Genomic DNA, 16,087 nt, shown 5'->3' with positions numbered 1-16,087 from the left:
ATGAAATGCAAATGCTTGGTAATTGTTTGATTGTTTGTGGTTGCAGGAATTGATGTGAAGGAGGAGCTCATCCGGATCGGCAAGGACGGACTACAACAACAACGTTCTGGAATAAGGTAAGCCTAAACACTTGTAGTTTTCATGTTTTAAAAGGTATATTTAGAGAAAGATCACTCCATTTTGTCTTGTTTGTCATTAGAATGTCTTAGACTTCTAGGAAGGTCAGCTGTGTCCGCACCCTTGACCAATTCCGTGTGACAAGTACCTCTTTATTTTTATCAAGCTTGAGGAGGATAACATATTCTTGTTCTATAATTTTCCCTTCGGGCAAACTCGTCGCTATGTTTTTAATGAGCCTAGCAATAGTGAAACTCATTCTTCTCTAAATGGACAAGTTTGTCGCTATTGGTTTTAACGAGTTTAACGACAAAGATAACTCGGTCCTTTTCAATTTTAGAGAGTCTGAAAGGGATCTAAAGGAGACTCCAATAATCATTTTTCGTCATATAATCCCTTAATTCCAAAAAAGTATAAAACAATACGAAAGGGATGAATCTTCGGTATTTTTAACGAGCCGAACAAGACAAGTGCTTGATATTTTTGTGTAATAATCCCTCAGGTCCAAAAAGATTAAAATCTAGAGGAGGGATAGCACTTCCGGTAACTTTAATGAGCTGGAGAGGCCAATTTCTCAACAATATTTTCATATTTTACAAGTTAGATGAAAAGAGCTTAAAGGAGACTCGTATTTTGAGGAACGAGTGATAATTCGGGTAGCAGTTGATTCCAGCTAAGGTTTGGAATTTTCCAATCACGACAGATTCACAAGGATGGCTAACAGAATCACTCATCACAGCTGTTCCTCAAAAAGGGTAAACAATCAAATGGATGCATATGATCGGCTAAAACAGAGTGGAGGTGATGATGGTAACACGACCAGGGCTCAAAAGTTGATGATAATGCATTCACAATGGTTATTTACCGGAAATTTGTTCATTTTTAATGAGATTAAAATCTAGCGGAAATATTTGCTCATTGATTAGGTTTAATTTTGAACGAGCTTGAAATCCACATAAAAAACTGCTCGTGCCAGTCGTATAATAAGGATGTCTCATCAATAGGTTCAATTTTTAGGGAGCTTTCACCATTCGAAACTTTGCTTCGGATCTTTTCATTATGTAAGTTAGGAACGACCAATCCTACAAGTTTAAAGGGTTGAGAAACTACAAAAAAAGAAAATAAATGGTCTCTCTTTACTTTCAGGCAAAAAGGTTTGCATGCCCCCAGGCATAGCGAAGTAGAGTTTCCAGGTTACCATATGAAGGTTCTTGCATTTGCAAGATTGCTCCATCCACGTCACAGACAAAACACTTCCTTGGCGATGTCTACCGAAATAGACAAAGGTGAGTGGTGCAGTTTCCTCCACTCACATAACTTTGACGAGGGAATCTTATTCCAGTCTAATCCCATTTTCCCAAACGGGTGGGTGTGTCAGACTAGTCATATATCCTCCGTGGAAACCTTACCCTATACCCAAGGTTTTCCTACTGAAACAGACTAAGGTGCATGCCCCCTGGGTTTTAGTCATGTCCTCCCAAATTACTCATGTTCTTCAGGTGGATGGACTGCAGACTGATGAGACATCCCTTGCATGAAAAGACCATTTAGGGATGGCATTTGACTATTTGCTATGTGTGAACTAGGGAACGAAAGCTGGTCTACGAGCTGGACCACTCTGCCTTCATGCAGAAAACACATTACTCGAAAGAGTGAGGAGACGATGGCTCCCATGTAATAAATATAGTCACGCCCAAGGAGTAGATTATAATCTAAAGGCCCTTGGACTACCATTATGTTTAGATGAATGGTTTTCCTTCTCAACGTTATGGGCACATTGGGAAGGATCCCTAATGGTCGACTGGTTCCTTTGTCAAAGCATGTCAGATTTATCATCTCAGGCATAAGCGATGGCAAACCAAGAGCTTTCCAAGCAGTCGAGGAAACGATACTCACATAAGCCCCTTCATCAATGATGGTACCAACCATGACCATTTCGTATACTTGTGTAATGCTGCGGAATGGTATACTAGCTGGTAGACGAGGTCTGCCTAGTAGATTTCAATCGAAGGAAACCACCAGGTTGCTTGGAGGTGGGACCGAATAGATGGCTGGATATGACTCTGACGAAATTCCTTCTTGCAGTAAAGGAACGGGTAGATTACCCCCATGTTCATAGAAGTCTGTGTTAATGAAAAGAATTTGAACGGTGTTGTTCTCGTTCTCTTTGGTGACTGTATCATCTGAAGATGGACCTTACGGAGACAAGACTGGGTCAACTGCCGCCTAGACCTTTTGACATTTTTCTAGTGTTGGCTCAGGGGGTTTATCTTCAATTATAGATTCTTCGACTGACCACAAAGGCGTGTCAGTCAGATTTTCAACTAGCGATGGACTTGGCAAGAGTTTCTTGTACCCAGGAGGAAGCCATCACAGTGAAGTGGGGTGGTTATCCAAGACTCTTTTAGCTTCGTCTAGGAAGGGACAACCGTGGAGGGCATGGTCACCTTCGCACAGTCTACAAGGGAATTTACATTTTAATTTTTTTCCAAAGACTTCGTTTTCACTAGTTGACGATGTACTCTCAACATGATCATCAGAGGTTGACGACATCAGATTGTGCAAACGGGGTGACCAGTCCCTTAAGATCCGAGGGATGCAAGGACAATCTTGATGATAGTGGTCTCCTTTGCAAATGACACATGGATATTTAGGTTTGGATGGTGCAGTGTGTGGATTTTCGCTAGACGATGCATGGTTGCCCCTTTTCGCCTTTGGCTCCTTCTTCTTCTTCTCTTTCTTCTTCTTCTCCTTCTTCTTCTCAGTTACTTGGTTTTTAGCTTTACCAACTTCACCAAGCGAAGAGGAAGGAGGGGAGGGAGAAATAAGTGAAGCAGAAGGTTGGGGGGTAACTCTAGTATCATCTAGTTGTTGACTTGATTGCTGAGGAACCTCATGGGTTTGAACGATAGAGGTCAAGAAGAGCCATATGGGCAAGCCAATTGTCAATCCTCGGAGGGACAATGTGGCCATATGAGGTGCACTAACATCTCTCCAAGAGGATAAATGACTAAGATTTCCCCCAAGGGAAAATCCTTGGTTGGTAGACTCCATTTTTCTCAACCTTAGACCAACGAGGGAACAGTGAAGTTATTCCGATTAAAATAAATTTTAGATGCTTTGACACAACTCACTTTTTCAATTTTTAAGAGTCGAGAAAAAGCTAAAGATGACTCTAGTCGCCTTCGATTTTTAATGAGCCTGAAGTGACAAGTGCTCAGATGGACCTTTTCCTTTAAGGAGTCTAAAATGGAATGAAAGAGACTACTCTAGAAATCTAGATAGAGGGATTACCAAACCAATCACAAAACTGCAGAATACTTTTTACGGTACAGCAATCAATGTTCCCGAATGCTATGTTCAGTGCATTGTGATCGATAGGGTGGTAGACACGGCTTCCTAAGGATAAAGGATATAGCCTAGTGTGGTCTCCCAATATATAATCGACGGTACATGGGAGCACAAGTCCATACTGGCACTTGTCGTCTCAAAGAGGAGGAATTAGCCAACCTACAGTGAAAGCGATAGTTACCAGGCTTTACGACGCCGGAATACGTCTCTAACCTAGACTTCGAAATGTTGTGCGTTAGGTTCCAAAGCGTTTTAATGTTCATTCAAATTATTTTAAAGTTGATCTTTTTTAAGGAGTTCTCCTTTCAGGTTCACCGCGTGATGTAGATGTACAATTCCTAAAATGCAATCTAAGATTATAAACAGTCATTTAATCTTCTTTTTTCAATGAAAATCCTAGTTACTAAAGAAAGAGGACTGAGATTCTTTCAACATAGAGCAGAGAGCACACACTAGATGCACTGTCCTAAATCAAAATCAACAAGCAGTCTAAATGAAATTGCATAATGCATGTATTTGTTTTTAGCCTTCTTAATGTGTGAATGACAAGAATAATGCTAAGTAAAAATCTGAATTATCTTTCCAAAGCGACAATACTAATGATTTTCTTTTCAAAAAACGAAAGGAAGCAATGACGACACTTTATGGTTTTGAATTGAAAATTGTTTTCGACACTTTGAAAAACTACTAATCCAAATCAAATACAAGACTAATAATGTAATCGACCATCAAGAACAACAGAATTCTTTTCTTTGACTGAAAATGACACTTGCGACACTTTCAAATAAAAATCGACAGTTCGATTAAGCTACTTCTTTGTAAAAGAGAACTGTAAACGGCGCACAATACACAAAAACACTCACAATTCTTTGTACAACAGAGGCTAAATCATGCAAAGGAAGGGAGTTTCTACAGTGGTATACTAATCACAGACAGCAAAACTCCTGAATAAAGCTGAAGAGAGTGAACAAAAAACTAAAATCTGGAAGTAGAAGAGGTCTTGTCTGATTAGCGCACCTGTAACACAGGGAAAGTGCGATGCAGCACACCTACTGCACACGGGAGGTGCGATGCATCCAGATTCCCAAGAAGAAAAGGTGCGATGGTCTAGGGATGAGACTTCAACTTGGTTCTTGATCACAGTTTGCAGCTCAGTTTAGGGATTTAGGCCGAGCAAATGATAGTCAGTAAATATAAATGACAGTGGTTGATCTAATGAGGTTACTAGAGCCACCACAAGGGCAATTAGAATGTTTGCAAATCGATTGTTCAATTTATAAACAAAACCCATAGATTGACTGAAGCAACATTGATCTACTTTGCATTTGCATAGAAAATGTAGTTCGAAGGCTAGCTGGCTTGACTTTAGGCTCCGTCTGTAAGTTTATAAAGAAAAAAAATATAGATAAGCAAACAAGCTATTCGCTCCCTAGCAGAGTCACCATTTTGTTAGCGGGAAATCTAGTGTCCAGTCGGAGCTTCTAGTCCCACTAAGACTGGTAGCTATCTTAGAAACAAACATATTAAAACTACTTTCGTTTTAATTTATGTTGAGTAGATGGGAGGGGAGAAAAGAATACCAACCTCAGTCTTGCGCTTGTTCCCTTTCTTATTTCCTCTCCCTTCTGATAGATCTTTGTCGCTTCTTCCTTGCTTACCCAGCTTTAGAGAACACCTGTAAAGTCAAAGCAGCATAACACTATCGATGAACATGGATCTACAATCATAAACAATATATGACCAGATATATATTGACCACACAAATTCATATATCATCAAACATACAATAATGTGGAGGAAAACATGAATAGTTTTATTGATAGAAAGAAAAGCAAAGAGGATTACAACCCATTGATCTGACCCAACGTCATCCTCCCAGCATGAAAGCCCTTCTTCACCTCATGAAAAGCTTAGATCATCCAACACTATGATGTTCCACCAAGAAACCAACAACACTTACAAAATACAAGATTCCAGCCTCTGGATCTCTAGGATGAGGGATCCATATATAGATGTTTTCAGGGGTGTGAGTTAGCTTTTGGGATTTTGATTAGTGTCCTCTCTTTGATAGTTCTTGGTTCCACTTGGAGATTCATGATCTCTTACTCATCCCTGGGTGAATTCAGAGAGGCAAGTGTCACTGGAGAAGTTTCTGGAAGATTCCATGACCATCCACCTTGCAAATTGTCTCTTCCATTTGTCTACTCTCGCTCATCGCACCCTACATAAGGGATTTCCAGTATGCATCGCACCATTTACACTGAGCAGGTGAGATGCATCGCACCCTTTGCACTGAGCTGCTTGTATGGTCCAGTTTTGACTAATTCTGAGCAGTTTTTCGTGGAGAACTTCTAGGAGATGATGTAATCAGCTGACCTTGTTCCTTTAGGGTATAGAACAACACTTTTAGGGACTTAGGAGCCCTCAGTTTATGGACATTTATGATTGGGGTTGCAGTGCCCAAAAATGTCTATAACACCTAGCAATCGTCTAGATTGTCAACGAGGGCCAGATGTAGCCACAATGACCTTTAACTTTTATCAATAAGTCTTATCATGATATTTGTTAAAGTCTAAAAATGATAACCTATGGGTGCCTAAAAAAAATATAAAAAATACACTAAGTTGATTAATCAGCAAATAGAGGGAAATTACCCTATTTGATAAGCACTGATCACTAGAGATGAAACCCAGTATCTCAATGAATACTAGAGAAGGTTGGCCAAATGTATAGTTACGGTTACTATAGAGCTTCACCCGAACATTAGATTGAGGGGCCAAGTACTCTCGTGAAGATGATCACCCTCCCAAAAACTGAAGATAGAGTAGATCCGTCCGTGTTAGGTACCAGGATAGCCCGTCTCAGTGTTGTGGGGAAAAGTATCCGATGCGGATGACCCTATCCCTACTCTAAAGGTGACAGTCTTTAGCAACAACTGAAAGTAAAGCTTTGATGATTTCCTTTATGAAAGTACAGAGAGAAGGAAAAGAAGGTCAACTAACCTGGTGTCTTTCGCTTAGTCGATCGTTGTTCTCTTTCTTTGTCTCTTGTTCCCAGCTCCTTGCTCTCTTTGCCGGTCCAGCTACACACAGATCCTGCACAAAACAAGAGAGGAAACTACAAGATACATGTACTCATAACTGAAGCATGGATTAGGGTGAATCAAATATACATGTAAATACAATACATCAATGCAATACAAGTATACAGGAGAACATGCAAAACTTTATTGATAGAAGTAACAGGGTTCTGAGAAGGTTACAACCAATGATGGCTCCAATCCAGCAGCACCTCCCCAGCAGCAAGAACTCTCCTCTTCACCTCTAGTAAAACAATCACCCAATAGCTCTAACTGTAATCCAACAGCACCTCCTTGCTTAACACAAAATTCCAGCCTCCTTAGACCTCATAGAAGAGCTCTATATATAGGAGAGAAGAAGAGAGGATGAGTCAGCTTGAGACTGACATGAAGCTGCCTTGTGTCCTCTCCCTCTTCAATTTATCTTCAGTTCTTGAGTCCACTTGGAGATCCTTGGTTACACATGGTGATCAAGTACCTCTTACTCATCACAGGGCGAATCTTATGAACCAAGTGTCAGTTTGGAAGCTTCCTGGGCAATTGACACCTTGCAGGATGACTGTGCCACTTGGCCAATCTCGCCCAGCGCAGGTAGCCTTCATTAATTTTGACTTCCAGCGCAGGTACAAAGAGGGACAGTTGCATTCCAGCGCAGAAGCTCAGTGGAGCAGCTGACATGATCCAAAATAAGCCTGTTTTGAAGTGTTTTCAGGTGGAGAACTGATTGGAAGTGTTGTTGTTTGATGACCTTGTTCTTTTAGGGGTAAGAACAACATGTTTAGGGACTGAGGATCCCTGTAATTATTGACATTCCATGCTCCTTGACGCGAGGCACAAAAATGTCTATAACAGTTGCCCCCTAAAGTATGAGGCCGTTTATCGGGTGAAATGCTTTATCTAGAGGATCCGAAGTTCGTTCCAGTGCTGAGGAGAGTGCCCTGTAATACAATACAATACAATACATTATTTTTCATTCAATTTTCATGATCTAGCTGAGGCGGGCATTCCCATGCTCAGCTTTTATAAACACATTTTGGTACATATGACAGACGATCGTCTGAAGGTAGACTGATAATTTTCTGCTGAAATTATCATCCTTTGAATAGGATGATCATCTGCTGCAATGATGTACATGGCAAATGCTTTTATATTTCCTGAATACATATCGCAGCCCGGATGGATGAAACTAGATCCGGGGTCTTCAAACTCGTTCGATCTTCACTCTAAGTACAAGTCGATCCATGTGAGAATTGCGCTGAAGTCGAACATGGAAAGACATCGCTTGATTACCGATCAATAATGAAAACCGTTAACAAGCGCGAGAGGAATCACCAATAATGACGATGACCCTCAAGGTACTGCAGTACAATTCACGTGGCGTGAATAAAGGACTTGGCGTCGAACGCCACGCAAAATCTTCTGGTCGAAGGTCATTGATGTATACCTGTCGCCGGAAGTGAGAAACTTGCCATTGAGGCATGCAAGCTTCAAAGTACTGATGGGGGTGTTCCTAGATCAACTTCTTGGATAATGAGCTGAAGTCGACAAGAAGCGATCCGTCAAGGGAGGGCCTTAATGAATCCCACATCAATGACACGGAACGGAGCTAATGATTTTAGTGGAGGCGAAAACAAACTGTGAAATATGATTCAGGGTGGCGATCATGAATGGATGAAGGATAATGTATGGTAGTGGATGGGACACGGTTGACACTTTCAGAATGACCCCTCTTGAACATATAACGACACTGATGTGATGGATCGGTAGCATTACCCCAAATGTGGATGGTGTGGCGAGGACCATGGTGATGAGACCGGTAAATGAAACAACCCAACCCGATGTGGTACGGAGGAAAAGTGTCATGTTCAAGAGTGACTTGCTACCTTTAAACTTTGAATGTTCTCCCAATTTTTCCCCAGTCATTTCTGACCAGTACCTCTTTATTTTTGTCAAGCTTGAGGAGGATAACATATGCTTGTTCTATAACCTGACCTTCGGGCAAGCCCATCGCTACGATTTAACGAGCCTAGCGATAGGGAAACTCGTTCTCGTCTAAAGACAAGTTTGTCGCTATTTAATCATTTTAACGAGTCTAACGACAATGAAAACTCGGTCCTTTTCATTTTTAGAGAGTCTGAAAAGGTACAGAAAGTCAACTCCATAATTCCTTTTTCGTCATCTAATCCCTTAAGTCCGAAAAAGTATAAAACAATACAGAAGGGATGGCTGTTCGGTACTTTTATGAGCCGAACAAGACAAGCGCTCGATCTTTTTGTGCAATAATCCCTCAGGTCCAAAAAGATTAAAATCTAGAGGAGGGATAGCTTTCGGTCGTTTAACGAGCTAGAAGGCCAAAAACTCGGCAAACTTTTCATATTTTACGAGTCAGTGAAAAGAGCTCAAAGAAGACTCGTCTTTTGAGGAACGAGTGATAAACAGGGATAGCAACTGATTCCAGGTACAAATTGGAATTTTCCAATCACGGTAGTGTCACAAGGATGGCTAGGTGAAATCACTCTTCGCAGTTGTTCCTCAAAATAGGTAAACACACATATGGGGGTGAACGATCGGCCAAATGAAATGGAGGTGATGGATGAAAACACGACCAAGGCTTTTAAGGCTTATAAATTTACGATCGCAATGGTTATTTACCGAGATAGGTTCATTTTTTAATGAGCTTGAACTTTGGCGGAAAAACTCTGCTCACACTTTTCTATTTTTTAACGAGCATAAATTCCGTGGTAAAACTGCTCGATTCATGGTCAAATTTAATTTTTTACTTTTACTAGCTTTTCTCTTTTCAAATGTAGTACTTCATCTTCAATTGCTGCAACAAATTTTGTTAGAAATGGACAATATTTGCATGAAAACGAGATTATTACCCTAATATTTAACTTTAAACTGTGTAAAAAGTCATAAAAGGGGTTTTTACCTCTCATTTACCATTTCATTTGCATTTTGCTTGTTGGAGCTCTGGAGGTGCCTCTTCTTCCTTGATTTTCACCAGCTGATTCCGGGAGATTCTGTGGACGATTTTCGGCGCCGTTTGGACCAGGTAGGAGCTAAACCTTAGCCCTTCACTTTCATGGTTTCCTTTTTCAGTTTCATGCATGTTTTTCAGAGTTTCTGGGCCCCAGCGGTTTCATTAGGGCGCCCTGGCATCAGCGCAGGTTCCCCTTTCGAAATCTGCGATGTATTTTAGGCAGCCTTAAGGCAGACTGAGTTCTAGAGCAGGGGGAAGACTCTCTGCCTGCGCTGGGCCTAAAAATCCTGATTTTGCATGAGTTTTTTTTTTGATGATTTTTCGCCAGATTTTCATCAAAATCAGGAACTTACTCCTTCTCTTGTTTGATTGTAGGGAACTTTGGACAAAATGTCCCTTACATGGCGAGAACGAGAACATGAAGCAGAGGACATGGTTGCACTCCATGACCCAGTCACGGTGAACGCGCTTCGGAACTGTGTCCTGCTGAAGTTCTTCCGTATCTCTAGCATGAGAGCACAGATTTCTTTACTGCAGTATATGCTTGATGCTTGGGATCCTGTTAACCAAGTTTTCCAGATTAGGGGGAAGTCTTTCCCCTTGACCATAGAGGACATGTACTTCTTGACCGGGTTGTCAAGGCGGGGTGCTCCCATTTCTTTGTCAGGTACGGCTCGACGGAATACTTCCACCAGAGACTATATCCGTCAGTATTGTCGGGAAGGTTCACAGCCGAGCAAAGACGGCAAGATCAATATCCGTGACATTACTGACAGGTCTCTCAGATCCATTCTGTTTACTATTGGTCGGATGGCCGGTAGTGCAGCTTTACATGTTGCCAACAGATCTTATATGCAGCACGCCTTGGAGTGTCTCCAACCGAAAGTGTTTAACTGGTGCGATGCAGTACTTGTTCAGATGAAAAGTCAATTGACCAAGGTAAAGGACGGGGGGCTGAAGAACTTTGGATTCGGTTCTATTCTGACTGCCTTTGTCTTGGAGAAAATCCCATTGATGCAACCTCAGTACATCTTGCTTGATGTGCCTTCTCCGACCGAGCCACGCATGCAGAGGTGGGTTGACCATATGTCCCGGCATGCTGGTCAACCTCATATTACATTCACTGAGTCCTTCTTTAGGTGGTTCGAGCGTCAGGAGATGGCATTTTCTGAGTATCCATATGTGGGTATGGATTACCGAGGTGATCCGGACTTGGTGCTTCCGGATGGCGAGCAATGGGGCGCTATTGGTAAAATCTCTGACCATATCACTGTTTATTGTTTTCATTCATGATGTTTACTGTTCAAAACTGATCAAACTCTTGGGTGCATGCAGATGTTGGTCCTGTTCATCCAGTAGCTCGTCCACGATCGCCCGTTGCTGCCCCAGCAACAGAGCCTGCTAGGAGAGTTGTTATTCGCGACCTTGGTGATACTGAGATATTTGCAGCTGTGCAGGAGCAGGTTGAGAGCCTTACTCGTGGCCTTCCGGATGTATAGATTGACGAGTTACCTTTACAGTTGCAGCGACACACCATCGGTGTGCCTAGACGATGGACTCGTCTCTTGCGCATGATCGCACAGACCGTGACGTACTTTCATGAGCACCACTAGGCTAGGGTGCCCCCCAGCATCTTTTTTGAGTTCTAGGTCATATGACCAATTTTGTTTTGATTACAGCACATTATGTACAAACTATAAACAGCTTTATATATTTTGATTTTCGGAGTTTATTTCAGTTTATTTGTGATCCACTTACATAGCACCGATGTATCTCTTTTTATATATGTTGTAAATGTCTATCTAATACATAGTTTGCTAATGAATCTGTTAATGTGTTCAAGTTTCTGGAAATATGTTGGTATTGAATTGAATCAAACTCTCTTTCCAAAATCTTAACTCTTAGAAACATACGATAAATAGCTGGATTGCGGACTGAATATATACCAGTGAGTTGTAGTATCACAAGTTGTGAGTCTAGCCTAACAATTAGTCGGCGTATACCATGAGCGATGGTATCAGAGAGGAGTTCGATCAACGCACTATACTCAGCGATATTGTTCGTTGACCGTCCAATACACACACCTCTGAAACTCACTAACTCACCGCTTGGATAAAAAATGGCCCAGGCCGCGGAGGACAAATTCCGCGTACTACGACTTGCTCCGTCGGCATATCCCACATATGTATCAGAATAATCCGACATCTGCAACAAACGAGAAAGGTGGATTACTACCGAAACAAACATTTTAGCGAAAACAAAATACAACAAAAGCACTCAGGTTACTATTTAGGCATAGTAACGCTTGAGGTACAACCCGTTACGGGGTTGCGCCAGTGGTATTCCGTCATAATCCATTAACTCGTAGGCTCCTTTTGCTAACACCCTTTTAACAATATAGGGACCCATCCATAAGGACTGAAATTTTCCTGCTCCTAATTTATCGGATTCTTGGTCGTAAAGCAAAACCAAGTCACCCTCAGAGAAGTTGCGCGGTTTGACATTCTTGTCAAACTGTGCTTTGACTCGTTTCTTATGAGCCTCGTTTGCCAAAGCGGCATCACAACGGTTTTCATCCAACTGGATCAATTCCAGGAAACGAGCCTCTTCTTCTGAGGTTCCGGGGAGGAGGTCAATTGCGAGTTTAAGAGACGAAATTTCGCACTGGATCGGTAAGACTGCCTCCAGGCCATACACCAATTGGAATGGTGTGAACCCAGTGGCGTTCTTTACCGAGGTTCGGTAAGCCCATAATGCTGAGTACAGGATTAGATGCCATCTTCTCTTGTGAACCCCTATCATCCTTTGCAACATACGCTTCAGGACCTTGTTGATTGCTTCAACTTGTCCGTTGGCTTGTGGATAATACGGGGTAGAGCTGTCATGCGATAGCCCTAGTTTGGCAGCTAACTCAACCATCATGTGATTGCGAAAATGCGATCCATGATCTGTCACTATAGCTTGCGGAACGCCGAACCTGGCGACTACATGATTAAAAAATAAAAGGGCAGCTGTTTCACCAGTGTTATCCAATGTAGGCATCGCCTCGGCCCATTTGGTAAAATAGTCAACAGCGACTATAATATACCCATGCCCCCCGGTCGAGGTGGGGTTACATTGCATGAAATCGATGCCCCACTTGGCGAAGAGCCCAACAGCAACTATCGGCTGTAAGGGTGCGGGCGGTCTTCTGGTTTTGCTATCAAAGATCTGACATGCATGGCAACTTCTAACAGCTATTATGCAATCTTTAAACATAGTTGGCCAGAAATATCCTGCTCGTAAGATTCTTTGTGCTGTTGCATATGCATATTGATGCCCCCTGCACGCGCCTGAATGACAATCATTCAGGGCTTTTTCAGCCTCCTCATGGGTAAGGCACCTCCTCAGAACCGTATCGACACCACGACGGTAAAGTGTATCACCGACGATCATGTAGTCTTTTGATTGGTATCGTATACGTTTCCGTTCTGAGTGTGAGGTATTAGACCTGAAATTTTGGGTTTGGAGATAAACAATGATGTCTCCATACCACTCATCGCTTACTGATATCAGAAACAAATTTTCATCCACGATTGACTCTTCTGATGTTTCATCGTTGGACGATGATGGGAGATCGCATAATAATTCCGCGAAAACCAGAGCTTTCTTCGATTTGGATTTTACAAAATCTAAATCAAACTCTTGAAGGATGGCTATCCATTTTGAATATTTGCCCCCAAGCAACTGTCGCGACAGTATATACGTCATGGGATTGCAATCTGACAGAACGGTAGTTTTCCTAAAGAGGACATAATGTCGAAATCTTTGAATCGCTTGAACAGCAGCAAGCGCTAGTTTTTCAACATAGGAATATTTACTTTCTGTATCATTTAAGTTTTTACTTAAATAATAAATAGGATGTTCAATTCCATCGACTTCTTGCACTAAGACCATCGCAATGGTCGTATCTGCTGCAGCTAGATACAGGTTAAAATCTCTTTGATAGTCCGGGGCGTACATTAATGATGCTCTTACTAGACAATCTTTCAGAGCGTCAAAGGAAGCTTGCGCAACCTGGTCCCAGAAAAAAGGTACATCCTTTTTCAAAAGACGAGTATAACCTTTGGCAAGTTCTGCGTAATTTGGAATGAACCTCCTCAGAAAGTTTGCTTTCCCTTGGAGTTTCTGAATCTGAAGCAAATTTGAAGGTGGAGGCAAATTAATGATTGCCTGAACCTTACATGGGTCGAGACGAATCCCATCCTTAGAGACAACAAAGCCAAGTAAACGACCAGAACCGACGCAAAACACACACTTGTGCGGATTGAGTCTTATCTTGTAATGTCGGCAACGTAGAAATATCGCTCTCAAATGCCGCGGATGATCAGTCCGCTTCCGCGAATGAGCCGGAAGATCGTCGAGGTAAGGTTGAACAATGTTCTTGATGTCATGGAAGGCATAATTCATTGCCCTCTGAAACGTCGCCCCTGCGTTCTTTAAACCAAAGGGTAATTTTCGATAAGCGAATGTGCCCCACGGACAGATGAATGCAGTCTTAGACTGGTCCTGTGGGCGGATATTTATTTGATTATACCCGGAAAATCCATCCATAAAGGAAAAGATTTCACATCCGGCGCATTCATCAATTATCTGGTCGATGAAGGGTGTAGGGTAGTTGTCCTTTGGACAAGCTTTGTTTACATCCCTATAGTCGACGCACACTCTTATCGTCCCTTGTTTTTTCATAACAGGGACAATATTCGATACCCAATCGGTTAGAGGAACCGGGTAGATGAATCCAGCATGGAGAAGTTTTTCAACTTCCGCCTTAATGGCAGCGGCTTTCTTCGAATGTACTTGCTGAAGTCGTTGTCTTACTGGTTTGACATCAGGATACATTTTAATTTCATGTTCAACTATGCTCGAGTCAATGCCTGGCATTTCATCATATGACCATGCAAAGACATCTCTAAATTCGCGAAAGAGAGCACTATATATTTCCAGTTCTGAAGGGGAACAACTTTTGCCGACATGAATATTCTCAACAACATCAGATTTTGTCGAGATGTTTATGGCTATAGTCTCTTCAATATTGGATAGGTTTCTCTCTGAATCCACCGTATTTACAGTATTTGTTAGGAATTCAAACACTGAAGGGTGATATAGGTCGTGATGAGTTTCTTCTTCACATTCTGGAAGAAGGGAACGATGGTGGTGATCATTCCATGGTGCCCCCTCAATCATCATTGATTGTAAGATTCCTTCGTCAGTCCCATGAACTTTTGACCATGGATCTAATGGGGTACCATATTCTTCGGACCTATCTACCCAAACGCTTGACGAGCGTTCATTTGGGCTCGCCTCCCACGCCTGAAACATTGATTGCTACAATATTTCAATGGGGCTAGGAGGCAATACCACTTGATGATCCATGATGACTTTGTCTTCTGCGACCTTCGATGAAGATACCATGTTGCATGTTGCTACAAACGGGATATCCACTATATGGGAAGGAGGTGGCAACGCGAAAGTTCCCATCATTGTGGGATCTTTTAGCAAGCCTACTCCGATATCTCTTATCGAATGGTCGCTCCCATGGATTAGGGGAATGCTTCCAGTAACTTGTGAACCATTAGGGAGGAAATTCTGTTGGTCGACGATCGTAATCCCTCCTTCAAACGGGAATGCAATCTTCCTAAAATATGTCGACACTACAGCTGCCATGGCATATATCCATGGTCTTCCCAGTAGGATGTTATAGTCAAGATTTCCATCAATGACTTCAACATCAATCTCTACTGTTTTTCCTCCTAGTTCAACCTTAAAGTTATTTAGGATATCGTACGGAGTGTACGACCTACCGTCAAATGCTTTCAATGTCGTCGAAGATCGCGACAAGGTTGGAGATCCAAGAGTTTTCCAGCAACTCATCGACATGATACATGTCGATGCACCCTCATCAATAATTGTTCTATGAACAGTTTTGTTGAGTGCTTTCACTTGAATAAGGAAAGCTAATTGCGCTGGTAACTGAGGATCATATCCTTTGTGATCAAAGGATACAAGATTGGAATCTTTAGGATCCACTCCACCAATTGCTGATAACAATGCCTGCCTTTGGGATGGGCAATTTTGTAGTACCTCAAGAGTCGACATAGCAGATGGCGATTGGGCCAAATCCTCCACTATATTATAGTGTTGCGCCGCTCTGGCGCGAGGGTTGAATGTCAACTTGTGGACTACTCCCTTAGGCGGCTTTATTGTTAATTCATGCGTGAGGGGGGGTACAACTTCTGCCGAAGTTGTTGTCGAACTACTGGGTTGATCTTTCCCTTTATCGTTCGACACCGGCAGATTCCCATAATCTTTATTCCTAGTCGAGATCAAAGCATCATTTTTCTTAGAAACCGACAGCATAAGCACTTGAGACGGGGAAGCATTTCCACTATCAACCATATTTTGACCTGGGGCGGGAAACGGATCAGTCAACACAGCTGAAGTTTGGGAACTTTTTAGGAACCTCTTTAACTCAGCTTTGAACGGACAGTCCTTTGTCGAATGATTTTCATCGCATA

This window comes from Pinus tabuliformis, chromosome 3_1 (assembly GCF_031772625.1).
Source record: "Pinus tabuliformis cultivar Carrire ecotype Pingquan chromosome 3_1, CPIR1, whole genome shotgun sequence".
Classification (NCBI taxonomy): domain Eukaryota; kingdom Viridiplantae; phylum Streptophyta; class Pinopsida; order Pinales; family Pinaceae; genus Pinus; species Pinus tabuliformis.
The sequence above is the reverse complement of the archived record's forward strand: the minus strand, read 5'-3'. Positions refer to the sequence as shown.